Raw genomic sequence first — 17,296 nt, 5'->3', positions numbered from 1 at the left:
CCAAGGCTGTATTCAACTGATGGACTAAGAGCCAGCGCGTGCCAGACCTTCGTTATTTTATAAAAGCTGAAAGTTTCTCTGCGTATTATCCCCAGCACAGGGAGGAACGATCAAAGACTATGAAATTTCGATCATGGTGGCTTTGGTAGATAACAGGTAATAAAGGTGTAAAAAATCTTACGTCGAATATATAGTAGGTATTTAATTAGAAATCACGTCATGCTTGCCAGACACGTGTCGTGGCAATTCCCTGCCAGACTACCTTAAAGTTTAAAAATTTAAACGTGAACGTACGGGAAGTATCGTTATGGTAAAGGTAAGGTCCCTGTAGGTTTTGATTCTCTTGACGGGTTTTGACAGACATGGCATACAGATACACAGACAACGAAGTAATCCTATAAGGATTCCTTTTTTATGAATATACGGAACTCTAAAAATGTCCTTCAAGCATAATATTTCCCTTCATGAAACTTTTTCATCCGATTTTTGAACCGAAGTTTGTCGTATTCCTTCTGTATTATGGATTATCACCAGCTGTGTTATTCACAGACAATTTTAGGCTCCGTGCAAACGGGCCACCTGTCACGTGCCACGTCCTTTGGTCGCACAAACGAAGGTAGTCGGTGACTGCCATCGAGTGGTCGGCGGCCTCTACAATTTATAACACTCTCTTGCTGTAAGTAGCGAGTGGTCGCCACCGGTGACATGTCGTGGATACTGAGTCGCGAGTGGCCGCCACCGGTGGCGAGTCGCGGACACAGAGGCTAAGGGTGAGATCTATAGAGCGCGCTCTGCCTTTGCTTAGACTTAAGATAGAGTTAAAACGAGACAGAGCTATATCTCTCACATAAATCTGTCTTGTTTTAACTCAATCTTAAGTCAGAGCAAAGTCAAAGTGCGCTTTATAGATTTCAGCCTAAGATCTATAGAGCGCACTTTGACTTTGCTCAGATTTAAGACACTATTAAAACGAGATACCGCTATACCGCTGGCATAAATCTGTCTCGTTTTAACTGAAAAAGAAAGTAAAAGTGCGCTCTATAGATTTCAACCTGAGTCACGAGTGGACGCCACTCGCTATACATGTGCGGCGATTGCATACAAAACGTGTTAAAAATTATGTAAACAGCTGTTTATCGCAAGCCAGTCGCTATGGTGGGTGGCCCGTTTGCGCGGAGCCTAAGTCGATAAGACGCGCGTTTCTGCTGCGTCCCTATTCGCCATAAAGCTCTATTCTCTATTGTATTCCCCCAACTATCTTTACACACTTGTTGAGTCCGCGGATTTCTTCAATGGCCGCACTTTAAATTCATTGTGAAGTCGAGATTCTAGGCGATAGACAATGGGAAAGTAGGTTGCATGAAATCTTGAAAGAATTTTTTCATAGCACAATAAAGTACGTTTTGTAGCAAACTTCCCCGGCTGCATCTATTTCGTTTACAATTTTTAAACGGCCAGATCTGGTCTGGTAAGAGTACTCGGTCATAGTTAGTTACGAGTACCTACTTAGTTTTTCCTCCTAAAATAACCTACTGCTATTATTATGCAGTAACTTTGCAACTATTATGTTCATTTGTTTTATCAACTTCCTAAGAATTACGCATCTTCCTTGCAATATCCTATTGCCTGTACGTACGTTATGTATTTAAAAATCGAATCGACTTCGTATTTTTAACCCCCGACCCAAAAAGAGGGGTGTTAGGTATAAGTTTGACGTGTGTATCTGTGTATCTGTCTGTGGCATCGTAGCTCCTAAACTAATGAATCGATTTTAATTAAGTTTTTTTGTTTGAAAGGTGGCTTGATCGAGAGTGTTTTTAGATATTATCCAAGAAAATCGGTTCAGCAGTTTGAAAGTCATCAACTCTTTTCTAGTTACTGTAACCTTCACTTGTCGGGGGTGTTATAAATTTTTTATTTACACTTGTCAAAGTTCAATATTACGTCCATTGACCAACTAAGTATAGAATAAACATTCCAATAATCTAAACTATCGGCCACATTACACTAGTGCCTACATATTATAAAAAAACTAAAGGATGTCCGCGGCTTCGACCGCGTGGATTTCGGTTTTTTAAAATCCCGTAGGAACTCTTTGATTTTCCGGGATAAAAAGTAGCCTATGTCCTTCCCCAAGTCTCCCAAGTCTGTACCAAATTTTATTTAAATCGATTCAGCGGTTAGGCCGTGAAAACCTAGCAGTCAGACATACATACAGTCAGACACACTTTCGCATTTATAATATTAGTATGGATAAAATAATATGTAGATATACATACATACTTACAGTTTATATACCTATATTTGATATACCTATAGAATTGTATTATGGCAGCGGAAACGGAGTGATGTACACCAAATGCTTCTAAATTTACTGCCGACCTCCATAATGTTCGAATCATTGTCATTCGTTGTTGTGGCAATATCTATTTAAATCTTACACCAGTTCGACTAATTCTACTGTGCATAATTTATATGGGTAATAAACGTCCCGTTTGAAGAGTAATTGCGCTGGAGAACTTTGGTTGTAAAGCTAAATATTATTTTCTTCAATAGACTTACCTTCTCTATTTGATTTTTTAAGTCTTAAATTCAATTAAGGGGTCTCTCCGTCACTCCATACAAACGTAGTTCGTCTCTCAGTGGAATACTAACCAATCATACCCAATGAAATTTTGTAGAAACGGTCCGGCAACTAATATCTATGCCTGTGGTTTTCCAGATTTCCGTTAAAATATTCGGATTCAAAGTTACGCGGTCTTAAAAATTCACATACAAATCTTTGTGCGCCTGTAATTTTGAAACTACATATTTTTAGAAAAATCTTAAATTGGGACTACGATTGTATGGAGTAAGTGACGGAGAGAGCCCTGTTAAGGCCGATGATTTTTGTCAGCCCTAGCACAGACTACGGTCTATTTGGGCTGCAAATTGCGTACACCAGGCTCAATTTTTCTCTAGTGCTTTCGTCTACAAAGTTTCATGCAAATTGTTCATTTTTCATTAAGTCTGTAAAAAAATAAAAAAAAATACATACAATACTTTTTATTTGTACACCACAAGGTAATGAAAACACTGAGATACAGGTTTTTCAAACTTAGGGTCCCCCATACAATTGTGAAACGGCTTATCGACAGTAAATTTTAATTTCGATTTCATTTCATTTCAAAACCAAAGAGAACTTATTTCATGTAGGATATAACTACCCCTACCTCTATGACTCTACCACTGCACCCGATTCGGAATGAAGATTCTACTGAAAAGAGCCAGCCAGAAACTCAGCAGTTGCTTTTTTAGAATTGTATACAGTTACAATATGTAAAACAACTATGCTTCCACGCAATTCTATCACTAACGATCAATAGTATAATTAAGTGTGTTTTACAAAATGTTTCAATAAGCGTGATTGCAAAATGATGTGAATGAATGAATGAATGAATGATGAGTGATCTAAAAATGATTTTGGAGATATTATAAAAGTAAAACTTATCCCTACAAAGGATTTATTTATTTTACGCAGATGACATAGTGGCGTTACCAGTTTATTACATGATTTGTAGATGGTAATACTAAACATTAGCCAACCGAATCAATACCTATATTGTTTTAATTTCCTGAGCTTTTATGCTAATATTCTATTACACACGGACATTTTGTTTTATCTCTCTTTCAAAATGGCAGCGTGCCAAATAATCGATGCGTTTTGGCGTAAAGCCAAACCCATCTATCGGCGGAACAAAAAAATAAATAAAAACATATGTTTCACCTTAATAAGTACAAAAAAAATATCTCATTGTAGCATGATGCTCGTATTCATCAATCTCAATAAGTACCTATAGTAAAAAGTATGATGGTGCGGAACCCTTCGTGTGCCAGTCCTACTTGCACTTGACTGAGTTTTAAAAATCATTCATCAATATTAAGGAAGAACAGTTTCAAAACCAAATACCCCGACATTCTATGACCAAAAATAATGCATAAAATTTTTTAACACAGATGCTACCTCATGTACGACTACTCATTTTTATACACATTTATATACACTATTCTATATACACATTTTTACGACACAATAAGTCTTTTGAACATTTCAGAATTGGCATCGAAATAAAAAAGCCGGGCTCGAAAAGCCGTTTTCATATTTTCGTGTTTTCGTGTCTATTCAGAGATGTGATCTCACGCATCGTCTATTACTCTATGGTGCGTTAAATAACATCTGAAATAGAACACCTTTTATCCTATTATGTTGTTTTATTAGTATCGACTTTTATAGGATTTTACGTGAAAACTAGCAATCCCCCCCCAACTTCGCACGAAAAAGGAGTTATTTCACTATGCAAGGTTTTTGTTCATCTTTAAATAATATTATTATTAACTAGCTGATGCTTGAGACTTCAATCCCGTGGATATAGGTTATAGGAACTCATTGATTTGCCGGGATGAAAAGTAGCTTATGTGTTAATCTATCTTCATTCCCAGCCAAATCTGTCCAGTAGTTATCACGCGAAAGAGTAACAAACATCCATCCATACATACTTACAAACTTTCGCGTTTATAATATTAAATAGTAGGATGCAGCGTACGCCAAGGGGCAGAAGATGAGACGATTTTTTACTATTATCCTTAATTCCATTTGCAACCTTTGGGTAGGGAACTCTAATTCCGTACCCAAACGTAATAAACATATTATTTACTATAGGTGGCGAATGAATGCGATTCGATTCGACTCGGCTCGGCGAGCCTAGTGGACATCAGGACTTAGTATGAGTACGAGTATGTCTTTTATCGCTGAACGTGTACACTGTACAGTCAAAGCCCGTAAGTCGTTTACCACCTTAATGATCATATTCGCGTGGGACGGTTATACACATGCATTAGGTGTGTCCACGCCTTCATAGAAAAAGGTAATAAGTGCGACAGGTTTTTGAGGCAATAGTTTCGCGGAATTACTACTCGGGTTCTGAAGCCGACCGTACCTACGGTCTAGAATCTAGATATTGTTTTATTGTAATGGGACTAGTTTATATTTAACCGCACGCTAGTAGTGTACCCTAAAGACTAGCTTTGCAGAGATTGATACTAAAATAGCGCGGGATCTACAAACCGATAGATGCACGTGCGCGTCTGGTGTCACGCGCAATGACAGTAAAGAAGCGAGCCGACTTCCAGCCGTCTGCGGTTTCGGTGCCAAAGGTTCCGGGTTTGAACGCGCTGCGATGCGCACTTCTACTACTTAACAGGGCTCTCTCCGTCACTCGTTTCATACAATCGTAGTTCCAATTTCATTTGAATACTAAGCAACCTAAGTCCATGAAATTTTGCAGACATATTCTAGAAACTAATATCTGTGTCTGTGGTGTTTTAGATTTTTCTAAAAATATGTAGTTTTAAAATTACAGGGGCTCAAAGATTTGTATGAATATTTTTAAGACCGCGTAACTTTGAAACCGAATATTTTAACAGAAATCTGGAAAACCACAGACATAGATATTAGTTTTTAGAATATGTCTGCAAAATTTCATGGAATTTGGTTGCTTAATATTCAAATGAAATTGGAACTACGATTGTATGAAACGAGTGACGGAGAGAGCCCTCTTAAGGACTTGTTACAAACCTTTTAATATTATTATACGTATTAATATTAACAACACAACAGGTATTGTTTGATACCTACTCGTACTAATTTCGCTCACAAAATGTAATCAAGTTGATAAAATAAAGTTGAGTGAAGTTAGCAGGAAAAGCTCAAACAGTTGAAACGAAGATTTAAAACTCTTGAAAGCTTCTAGTTGCCTGTAACCTCTTTACCGTAAACCACGAGATCACGTGCAAGAGGCGCGAGAGCCGCAAAGGCCGCAAAAATAGCACGCAGCGATAATAGGTACTGTAAAGTTAAAGACAACAATATGTAGCAAGATTCAGCCGCATCAGGTGCATCGAAGAGATGTCGATTAAATTATCTAATCTATTCATCCAAGAGATGTTAAGAGAGTCGTGTATTTGGCATTCACCGTTCGTTAGTTTTCTCAATCCACGAGTTTGTACAGAGTCGTTATTACAAGATAATGCTTCTTTGGTTAAAAGCGGCCTTACAGAGATGAGCCTCGTTTACCACTTTACCCTCAAATTAAACGCCGCTAAATTATTTAGAAAATGTTCCGACCGCTGCAACCTTGTGCTTAAGTAAAACTACAAAGTGCTAATTAGAAATTACAAAGTTCAGATTTATGAACATTTTATCATAAGTTAGCTAACGAGTACCTACGTACTTAGATATGGATTTTACTCTTTTATAAGGAGGTAAAAGCGGTGATAGCCTTATGGTTAAGACGTCAGCTTTTTATTCAAGAAGTCGGGGGTTCTATTCCGGCCACGCACCTGTAACTTTTGGATTTTCAGAACAATTAAATATCATTTGTTTTAACAGTGAAGGAAAACATCGTGAGGAAACCTACATTCCTGAGAATTTCTGCAGAGAATAACATCGATCCGTTACCCCGTTGCAGCATGATTGAAGGAAAAAAAAATTGGTTGTCTGTAAAGTCGGTTTACTGACGATAGTTGAACGTGACAACAAAGGCCGATTGTGCTTCTTTGTCGCTCGTTCCGCGCTCTCGCTTGCACTTCAAGCCTTACATGGAACGCCTCAGAGCGAGGTAACGCCACATGAGTCATGTTTTTTCGTGCGTGCAGCCGGCTCTATCGAATTATAAGATGTTGTCACGTCAAAACTAACACTTTAACATTTATAGTATGTGTAGTGATATGTTCTTAAGCTTACATAACACAATAGAACCGGTTACGACGATCATTTAAATATAAACGAGCATAGACAGACGTCGAAACGAAACCGATGTAGCGTTAAGACACGCTAGTTAATCTCGCTACTGATTGACAATACATGCCCCCAGCGCCTTTCGGACAGTGTATTGTTCTTATATAACCAAATAAATAGGTCGCAGCTGACCGCAATAACTTATTGTCATAGATGTCATTGAGGAATTAGCCAACTATCAGATCGGTTTATTGAAAGGACGACTTTGATGTCTTCCCCTGCGCAATAGGGATGCCTACTGAGTCAAATCAGCCACTTTTTATCAAACGTCAAAACGCTGGCTTAGAAAGGGAGCATGTATGAAATATACTTAAATACAGATTTGACCACATTTTTTAGTTAAATCAATAATTTTAAATGGTTAGTTAACATAGAGACGACATAACATAGAGAGTTTATTAACAAGAGAGAGGGCGCAACAGTGCACTGATTAACATCAGCTCCGTACCAAAAAGTGTTTTAAAATAAAAATATAGATTATTATTGCAATAAAAAGTGATAATTTGTTGCATTAGTGGCTAAACTATAACAAGTGATAATAATCTAGTGAAATTACAGCGATTTTGCGATAAAAAAACATAAAGAAATTCTCAACGGACAATGGAGTTCCAGTACCTACAAAAATCATCTTAAGTTACAAATTGTTTTGAATTTTGAGCTAATATTTTAAATGCAATAATCTCGCAAGTTTGTGTACGTAAATTTTGGACGTGAACAGAAAAGTAAAAGTGAAATATAACTATTATAACCTAAAAATTTAACAAACGGTCGAATAAATAATTCGTGAATAAGATTAACTCTGACGCCATCTACCCACAAATGCAGCAGGCAGTTCCATTGTATGACGTTCGAGGATTTTGATACGAAGCTATTGAAATTATCCAGGTACTTACCTACTTATCGAAATACCGATTTATGATTGCCTAGTTTTATACCTCTGCAGTTCTCGTAGTTTACAACGTTTTTTATTAAAAATGGAAGAAATTACACAAATACTACGTGAAATACAAGTTCAAATGAACACACAAAAACAAGAATTACATAATATACAACAAAACATAAATGGCATAAATGATAACATCAATGAGAAATTTCAAAACATGGAACTTAAAACTAAAATGCTGGAAGAAAAATTAGAAAAACAGCAACAATCCATTAACTATTTCGGAAAATTCATAAGGAGAAAAAATTTAATATTTTTTGGAGTAGAAGAAAAAGAAAATGGCTACCATGATTTAGAAAAATATGTACTAAATATAATAAACAACAACATGAAAATGAACTACAGCAATGATAGTCTGGAGTATGTGGGAAGACTTGGTAAAAAGGCAGGCACTGTAAGACCTGTAATTGTAACCTTAAAAACAGTAGGCATGAAAATCAACTTGTTAAAAAAGAAGAAAATGCTTGACAGTTCAAACTACTATATTATGGAAGATTTTCCAAAAGAGATTCTTAATAAGAGAAAACAACTTAGAGAAAAACTTACTGAAGAAAGAAAAAATGGAAAAAACGCAAAATTAATTTATGATAAAATTATAATATTAGACCAAATTAAAACTGGAATGGAAACAAAAATCACCAACAATAAGATGAATTTTCCCTTGTTTTCCCAAGAGGTAGTAAGTAACCATAATTTCAAAAACAACAATAAAAATAGGAAAACACACAAAAATAAGACCAAGAATTAAATATTCTTGATATTATACAGATGCACTAACCTAGAATAATAAAACATGCTAGAAAACCATTATATAGACCCTCTCCACCTCTCAATCCGGCTGGTCCCCGTGAGAGGTTAGACCACTACCCTTCAGTGCAAATAACAAGTTCATAGGTCACTTGACTACCGTCTGTTAAATGAACACAGCAAACATCTGAGGGAGGCCTCACACCTTAAGGGTGTACTGAACAGCTAGACAGTTAACTAGGTATCTACTGGAAATTAATTAGCATTTAAGTAATTTGGTCACTGATTAGAGATTATAGTAGGAATTTCCAATTAAAAAATATTTATATATAATATTATACTTGCAGTATGTTACTAAAAAGCTTACAATAATATACATTAGGATAAAAATAATACAACTACTTAACATACAGTTTTATTGTTAAAAGTACTTTCTTGGATTACATATCAAAAATAATATAAGTAAGTAAACCAAATAATTTGTTTAACAGATTTTTCTAGGTGTAATCAATGTAAAAAAAAAAAAACAAATTGTTTGTGTTGCTTTCCGTTTAGTAGACAAGTACATAAGAATGAATATTACTTATAACTTAACTTGCACTTTGTATATCTACTCATTGTAAAATATAAAAAGAATATTTCAATCAAAAAGAAAGAAAAATAACTTAGAGTTTTAGCACCTACCTATTATCATATTTTGAGATAAAACTTTGTTTGAAACAGTAAGCTAGGCCAAACTCTGGAATGTTATAAAGGAAAGTAGGTACTTATACTAAAATTAGAATAACTGAAGATAAAATAAACAAAACAAAAAATAAAAATGTATATATAGAAAAAATATAATAATAAGTAATTAAGAAAATAAGTGCCTACATTTATGTTAAAATAATAAAATTTATGTTAAAATAATAAAATTAAAAAAAATGTACTAGTTAGATTATACCTAGGTACTATAGTTGTATACAAAACTTCTGTAAAACTTCATTTTGTTGTTCAGTAATAAAGGGCTTTATTATTATTATTATTTATTATTAGTTAACATAAAACTAACAACGGGCGTGTATTTTACTAATTTTTAACCGACTTCAAAAAAAGGAGGAGGTTCTCAATTCGTCGGAATCTTTTTTTTGGATATTTAATAATTACCAAGAAATAATTTATATACCAGCAAAGTGATTTACAATACCATATGAATTCTTTATTTCGCTTGATAAAAAATAGCCTGTGTCATTCTCCCAGGTCTTCAACTAGGTATATCCTTGCAAAAAATGACGACGATCCGTCGTTCCATGTAATTGAAAGACCAAAATATAACAAACAAACGTCTCCAGTAGCATGGTGGTGGTGCTTATTGCTTGCTTTTCCTACATATATGTAACAGAGGAAGGGCGCTGCGTAGTCCTTAGTTTATACTGGCGGCAGTAACGAATTTATTAATTAAAGTGTCAAAAACAAGGTTATTAAAAAAGAAATACACCACACGTTCAATCTTGATACTTTTGGCATAAAATTAAAAACATTAGAACGTCCGAGATTACTCCCTCGCCCGCTTATAGAATGCTTTGTGTTGTAGACGTGTTTTAATTATAAAGTCACTGTTCTTTGTTTGAGTTGAGAGCTTTTTTAGTTTTCCGTATTTAAAACTGATTTGGAACAATTTTTTGGAACTACTCGGTGTAGGTACGTCCTGAAATTCCTGTCTACTATGTTATATTTTACACAAAAAAACCGGTCAAGTGCGAGTGGGACTAGCACGCGAAGGGTTCCGCACATTTGTACAAGAAATCACAAATCAGTAGGTATAGTCAATCAAGTTAAAGACAGACAGCCATCTTGATGTGATTTAGTAAACTAAGTCTGTCGGGAGCACAAATCTTTTTTTTTTTTGTGATAGAGCCACAAATTTAGGGTTTTCGGATTTTTCCCTTTACTTGTGCCATAAGACATTGCTAGCTGCCAAATTACATGATTCTTGAATTTCTAGATCAATGGGAAGTACCTACTCTATAGGTTTCTTGACAGACACGGCAGGCAGACAACGAAGGTACGAAACCCTAAGAATTAATGATAAAATCTAGATCGGAGCGCGCTTGCCTAGAAAAGTCAATTCACAAATACAACATTAGTAATAGTTTTTCATGATAAATTTCATTTTATAGATTTTCACAAGAAATTAAAAATACAAACTTACCAAAAAATTCAATCTTTTGAACGAAGAATCACTAAAAGCCCTATAAATCCAATAAGTACCTGAAAACAACAGGAAGGTATTTTATACATATTTTCAAAGACGACCGAAGCTTTATAACGGACGGACAGTAGAGTGTTAATAATAGAGGGTCCCGTTGTCACCCATCGGGTACGGAACCATAAAAATTTTTCAATCCAACCTCATCAAAGTTCGTCACACTATAAAACTATTCAATCCCACAGAGAACCTAGACTATCAAGAAATAATCTTCGATTCTACTTGATACTGCTCTTCAAGCAAAAAAAAAAAAAGAACCGCATCTAGGCCAGATGCGGCTTAGTCTTACTTGTAATACTTTAAGCCGCTATTGGCAACTAAGATGCAACTATTCCTTTTTATATTGCACGAAGTTGTCATTCTGCTTGTAAAATTCCGATAGTGAAATACTTTGTTGCAATCACTTGCATAGATAAAAGCTGGCCAAGTGCGAGTCTGCCTCGTAGGCCGGACTCGCTTACTGCGGATTTTCAACTGCAAATATAAGTTTGTAATCGCAAAAAATTATGTGATAGGTACACTTACTTAACGACCAATTAACATTGTCTACTTATGCCGTAAGACCATGCTCCCTGCCATGATTTTACATAAATATGTACTTTTGACCTGTTAGATATACATCAAATTGCCTATAAATTAATTTTGGGCAATGAATTTGACCGTCAAATCCATTTCCCAAAATTAATTTAAGTACAGGTCATTTCGTATAACATATTATAAATGGCATGTCATTTACATTGATTTAAGGATTAAATAGCATGTCATTCACTTCCTCTGCGTTCCCCGGGCACTCATGCGGGTGTAACTAGTGGGTACCTAGCAGACACTTGGCTGGGGTCCAGTTCGCTCAGGCACTCACCTGTTGCGATCACCTTCACAACAGCTAATGTCAGAGGCGTTGTATCGGGAAAAGGTTGTATCGAATACCGATTTGATGTTTAGATTTCGCTGTATTGGGTCGAGAATATTGAAATACGCCCAAGAAAGTGCTTGACTACTATATGAATGTCATAGTAAATTTGAATGTGCTAATCTTGAAGATGGGTGATAGCCCAGTAATTAAAACGTCAACGACGCGTCGACCACCTATTCAGTAGGTCGGGAATCCAATCCCATTCTCATCTCTAACTTTTTGGAGTTATGAGCATTTCAAGCAATTAAATATGACTTGTTTTAACGGTGCAGGAAAACGTCGTGATGAAACCTGCATGCCTGGGAGTTCTCCATTATGTTTTCAAAGGACAAGGACTGTCGATCCACACTTGGCCAGCATGGTAGACTATGGCCATATCCTTTGCATTCAGAGAGGAGAGCCGCGCTAAGTATGAGCCAGCGATGGCTTGATGATGATGATAAAATGATGATAGTCTAAGACACGTTGCATTGTAAGATTGTAAACTAACCTTATTCAGATAATATCAAATTATAAATCATTATAAGATAAATGTACGCCCAGCTGAAGGGATATTTTCGCGGACGGCCAAAATCTTATCGTGTAAGTTTTCATTAAAGATTAAAAATATCAAAAAAAGCAATCAAATAAATTTTGATATACCTACACCTATCATCAATCGAGTACATCGTTAGTGTTGCTAATTACACCCGCCTTCGAATAATTAGCGTCGATTGGGCGAGCGGACAATACTACGCCTACTTTTGTTCAAACCCACCCACCAGCTGCCGTGGCAAGCGGCCAAGCTCTGCGAACCAACAATGAGGACCATCTGCCATATTGTTACGAGCTCAACCAGTAGTGCTCTATATTGATGTGATCACAGCCTAAAAAGATAATCCATACCACAGTATACAGTAGTTCGACGCCTTTCATCTCATGGCATGAATGGGTGAATGAATATTACATTTATTTTATGCCACAAAACCACACATACCATATGGTATGTTTTTTCTGTATTAATTGGCTTATATTATACTAGCTGATGCCCGCGACTTCGTTCGCGTGGATGTAGGTTTTTTTAAAAATCCCGTGGGAACTCTTTGATTTTCCGGGATAAAAAGTAGCCTATGTGCTAATCCAGGATGTAATCTATCTACATTCTAAATTTCAGCCCAATCCGTCCAGTAGTTTTTGCGTGAAGGAGTAAGAAACACACACACACACACACACACACACACACACACACATACACATACAAACTTTCTCCTTTATAATATTAGTGTGAAGCCACATATTTACACAACAAAATTAATACAGAAAAAAGACATACAAATAAATGGTAAATGATGACCCCGGTTTCCGACGATCCTACAACTAAGTATAGGCCTGTTTGGATCGGTCCTTCATCCAGCTGCACTTACGGCACGACGAACATCTGTAGGTATGTAGTACAGTCAAAGGCCGTAAGTCGTTTAGCATTTTAATAATCATTTTCGCGTCACGGTTCTTCTTTCTTCTCTCTGGGCTGGTTTCCGCACTTAATGTTTCCGTCTGTTGTGCGTGCGTTGCTCCTACCCACCGAAGTCTTCACTCCAGTCATCCAAACTCACTCCAGATGCGTGTAGTCCGCACGGTTATGCATACTCTATGTGAGCGCTGTTTCAACGCATACAATGTGTGTAGCGTGTTTATAGAAAAAGGTTATAAGTGCGACTGGTTTTTGATGCAATAGTTACGCGGAATTGCTACTCGAATTCTGAGGCTGACCGTACCTCATATTATATCCTTACACTGCGCTTCATCAGATCGACGGAGCAATTCTGATAGATCACACGGGCGAGATTGGGGAGCGATTATATTCGACCAGCAGAAATCGGCAGAACAAACAACGTTTGGGTGAGCAGATACACAAAAATAAAACCGTACAAAGATAAAACCTCCAACAACTGATGGAAATCTATTATTCCATTACGACCTTGTTTCTGACAGTTATGAGGAGTGGTCTGTCGCTGTATTGTCCAGCTACTTTCTGAATTCGCGCACGTACCTAATAAATCTACCAAAGCTGCGACCACGAAACTCCATCTCACGTATAAAAGAATAAACTGAGTGACATATCAACAATATCATTTCTACTTCCCTACTATTATTATAAATTCGAGTGTCTGTCTGTTTGTCTGACTGTAAGCTTTTCACAGTACACCCGCATTCCACGTAGATCAAGTTACGTGTAACATCTACTTAGTACCTATAGGATAGCTGACCTATCCTATAGGTACCTATCCTATATCCTATCCTATAGGTAGGCTGACCCAGGATAGGATTAGGTCCTGGAGACGGGGACAATCAACTTTTTATCCCGAAAAATATAATCAAAGAAATCCTACAAGGGTGAATCCAACGAGGGTGAAGTCCAAGCCATCATCTAGTCCCCCGTAAAGATGATTTCCGCAGAAAACCAAGGTTGGAATTTCTGAATGTATGCGTATCATGCAACTAATTGATTTTAAAATCTTTATTGTAACGAGACACTGAACTTTGATATATTGATAGGGTTAAGACTACCCTTTCGTGACATAACAATAGAAAACAGATTCCACCAAAACCACGTTGGAAATTCTGGAAATAATGACCATTGAAATGGTATTGAATTCAGCTTAGCTGCTATATTATTCTCTAATTCAATAATTTCGTCGTTGAGTTTCACCGTCAAGACATTTCGAGCGCCAAATTCTGTTGCCTTAAATAGTCTCTTTCTGTTGTAGCCAATTTAAATGTAAAAGGATATATTATCTTTAATCGCACTGATATCTGTCAAATATTGCGCTTGAGCGGCTGAAGCCTGATAAAAACGCTTTGTAAACTGAAAATAGGCTCAAAAAGACTTCACGGAAGCTTGAGTGCTTGGGATAACGTATGCGGCGTTGAAACGCACTCAATCGCTGAACATTGCGTATTTTTACCAATACGAGTAAGCAAAACAGAACATAAGGCAAAACAATGAAATTTAATTTTAACCATTGTTAATATTTTAATAATAATCAATATTAATTTAATTGTTTATTGTCTGGGGGTGCATATTGTTGCCTATATGAGTGGGTTAGATAGAATACGGCTCTGCTTCTGTTTGGTAAAACGCGATAACTCACGATATATTTTCTGCCAGACAGAGTTCAGTTCATAGAGCCGCGCCGTGCGGTTTATTGCGCGTTTATTAGGAAGAAAATGTCGCCATTTCGAAAATTAACGTTAGTCGTTACATTTAACCACGGCGTCAGCGTTGAAAGCGAAGTTGAGAATAAAACTGAATGGGATTGAAGTCAGGTAGCAAAAATAACCAAATCGAAACCGTAGGATTGAGAATTCTTTCAACGTAGTGCCTGAAATCACCGAGCGTCGGGTACACTGTTGCTTTGTTGTTTTTACCTTCTTTTTCAACGGAATCCCGTTATGGCTCAGATTGGAAAACCTTTGCTTCGTTTGGCTTCGGCAACGGGCTATAGTAATAACCTCAAATAACTACATTCATGCAAATGTTTTCTCTACTTTATAAAATTGTAATAGTTTTCTTGTATAATGTAAAACACGTGAAATGCGTGATGCTTTATTAGTTCTTGTAATTATTGTATTTTGAAAATTTATTTATAGCTAGCACAGGAAGGAGGGGTTCTGTTGTCATTGTCATCATTCATCATCTCAACCCATCGCCGGGCTACTATTGAGTACGGGTCTTCTGTCAGAATGAGGTTTTCCGTACACTCTAATTTCAAATCGATAGCACTGTTACTAAAATGACAAGTGTAAATTAAAAATTTATAACACCCCCGACAAGTGGAGGTTACAGTAACTAGAAATGAGCTGATAACTTTCAAACGGCTGAACCGATTTCCTTGGACTATAGCTAAGAACACTCTCGATCAAGCCACCTTTTAAACAAAAAAAAAAACACAAGTGTAAATTAAAAATTTATAACACCCCCGACAAGTGAAGGTTACAGTAACTAGAAAAGACTGAAAATACCTGATAACTTTCAAACGGCTGAACCGATTTTCTTGGACTATTCCGCGCCTACGATCCAAAGTATCTGAGTTTTCCAAAACATCATTTTCAAATAAATAATTATGTATTTAGGCAACGTCCATCTTGACAGCTTGACATTTGTCAATTGACATAATATTATAAACCTAACGGTTATCTGACCTTCTTTTCTACAAGAAAACTAGAAAAGAGCTAATAACTCTTAAACGGCTGAACCAATTTTTTTGGATTATAGCTAAGAACACTCTCGATCAAGCCACCTTTCAAACAAAAAAAGTAAATTAAAATCGGTTCATTCGTTTAGGCGCTACGATGCCACAGACAGATACACAGATACACAGATACACACCTCAAACTTATAACACCCCTCTTTTTGGGTCGGGGGTTAAAAATAAAATCGGTTCATTAGTTTAGGAGCTACGATGCCACAGACAGATACACAGATACACGCGTCAAACTTGTAACACCCCTCTTTTTGGGTCGGGGATTAAAAATATAAGCAATCTGTTAATGGCCGACAAAGTTTGGTATGGAACCCTAATAATAATCAATATTTTTTTAATTTTCAGACCAGCGCTTGGCTGCAATCAGACTTGCTAGCAAGTAATGATTCAGCCCATAGACCTAAGATTTTTCGCTTCGCTCAAGCCTAATATGGAGCGCGCTTGCCTAGAAGCCTATTCACTCTTCACTTATTAAAAGTGCAAGGGAAAACTGATGCTGGAAGGATTGTAATGACACCACACAAATGTAATATATCCAGGTGAGACTTCATTCATAATAAAAATAGAAATAATATCACGAAAAGCACCTAATATATTATGATATCAATCTATATCAAAATAATAATTTCAAGCCTTAATAACTATAGAGCTCTCTTATACAATATCTGAAGGAATAGAATAAATTCTTTCGAAGCGAGTCTCATTTCGAAGTGCACCTGCGGGTTCAAGTGAACCTGTGCAAAATAAGTGACGTATCAAAGGGATATAAATAAAATATAATCAATCAGACGGTAATGTTTTAGATTCTAGAGAAAATATTTTATCTAATAAAAGACCTTCTTTCTGGATGCTTTTTTAGTCTCTAATAGGAAAGACTAGGCACATGAATCACACCAATATTATAAAGGTGAAATTCTGTGTGTATGTTTGTTACTCTTTCACGCAAAAAATACAGGTCGGATTTGGCTGGGAATGAAGGTAGATTATACCCTAGATTACCACATATACCTACTACTTTTTAACCCAGAAGGTACTATAGGTACTAGCGTACTTTGACTTTGTTCAGACTAAAGTTTCCGTAAGTGTTCTGTGCAAGACATTATAGAACTGATCGACCTAATAAAACTTTTGCGTAACTCTTTGATAAGGCAAAAAAAATCACAAAAATAAAAATAATAATGAAAAAAAAAAGAAAATATATAAAAATCTTGTATCAGGGGACACCCGGGTTTGAACCGGGGACCTCTCGATCTGCAGTCGAATGCTCTACCACTGAGCTATATCCCCGATAACTTGAATGTTGAAAATGTGAATCGTATTCCGATACGTGATAATGAATACGTTGATGACGTAATTGTTTATCAAT

At 36.4% G+C, this 17,296-nt stretch overlaps 1 protein-coding gene and 1 non-coding gene across 2 annotated transcripts in view; both read right to left on the bottom strand.

Annotated features, from left to right (window-relative positions):
* The window catches only part of LOC123868026 (uncharacterized protein C18B11.02c), a 459,041-nt gene that overhangs the window by 298,235 nt on the left and 143,510 nt on the right, over positions 1-17,296 (bottom strand). The window lies entirely within an intron of this gene.
* Positions 17,146-17,217, bottom strand: Trnac-gca. Its single transcript has one exon. It is a non-coding gene; the product is annotated as a tRNA-Cys (tRNA).

The sequence above is a fragment of the Maniola jurtina genome, chromosome 1 (genome assembly GCF_905333055.1).
Source record: "Maniola jurtina chromosome 1, ilManJurt1.1, whole genome shotgun sequence".
In the NCBI taxonomy this organism is placed as follows: Eukaryota; Metazoa; Arthropoda; class Insecta; order Lepidoptera; family Nymphalidae; genus Maniola; species Maniola jurtina.
Note: the sequence above shows the minus strand (reverse complement) of the source record. Positions and strands in the feature narration are given on the sequence as shown.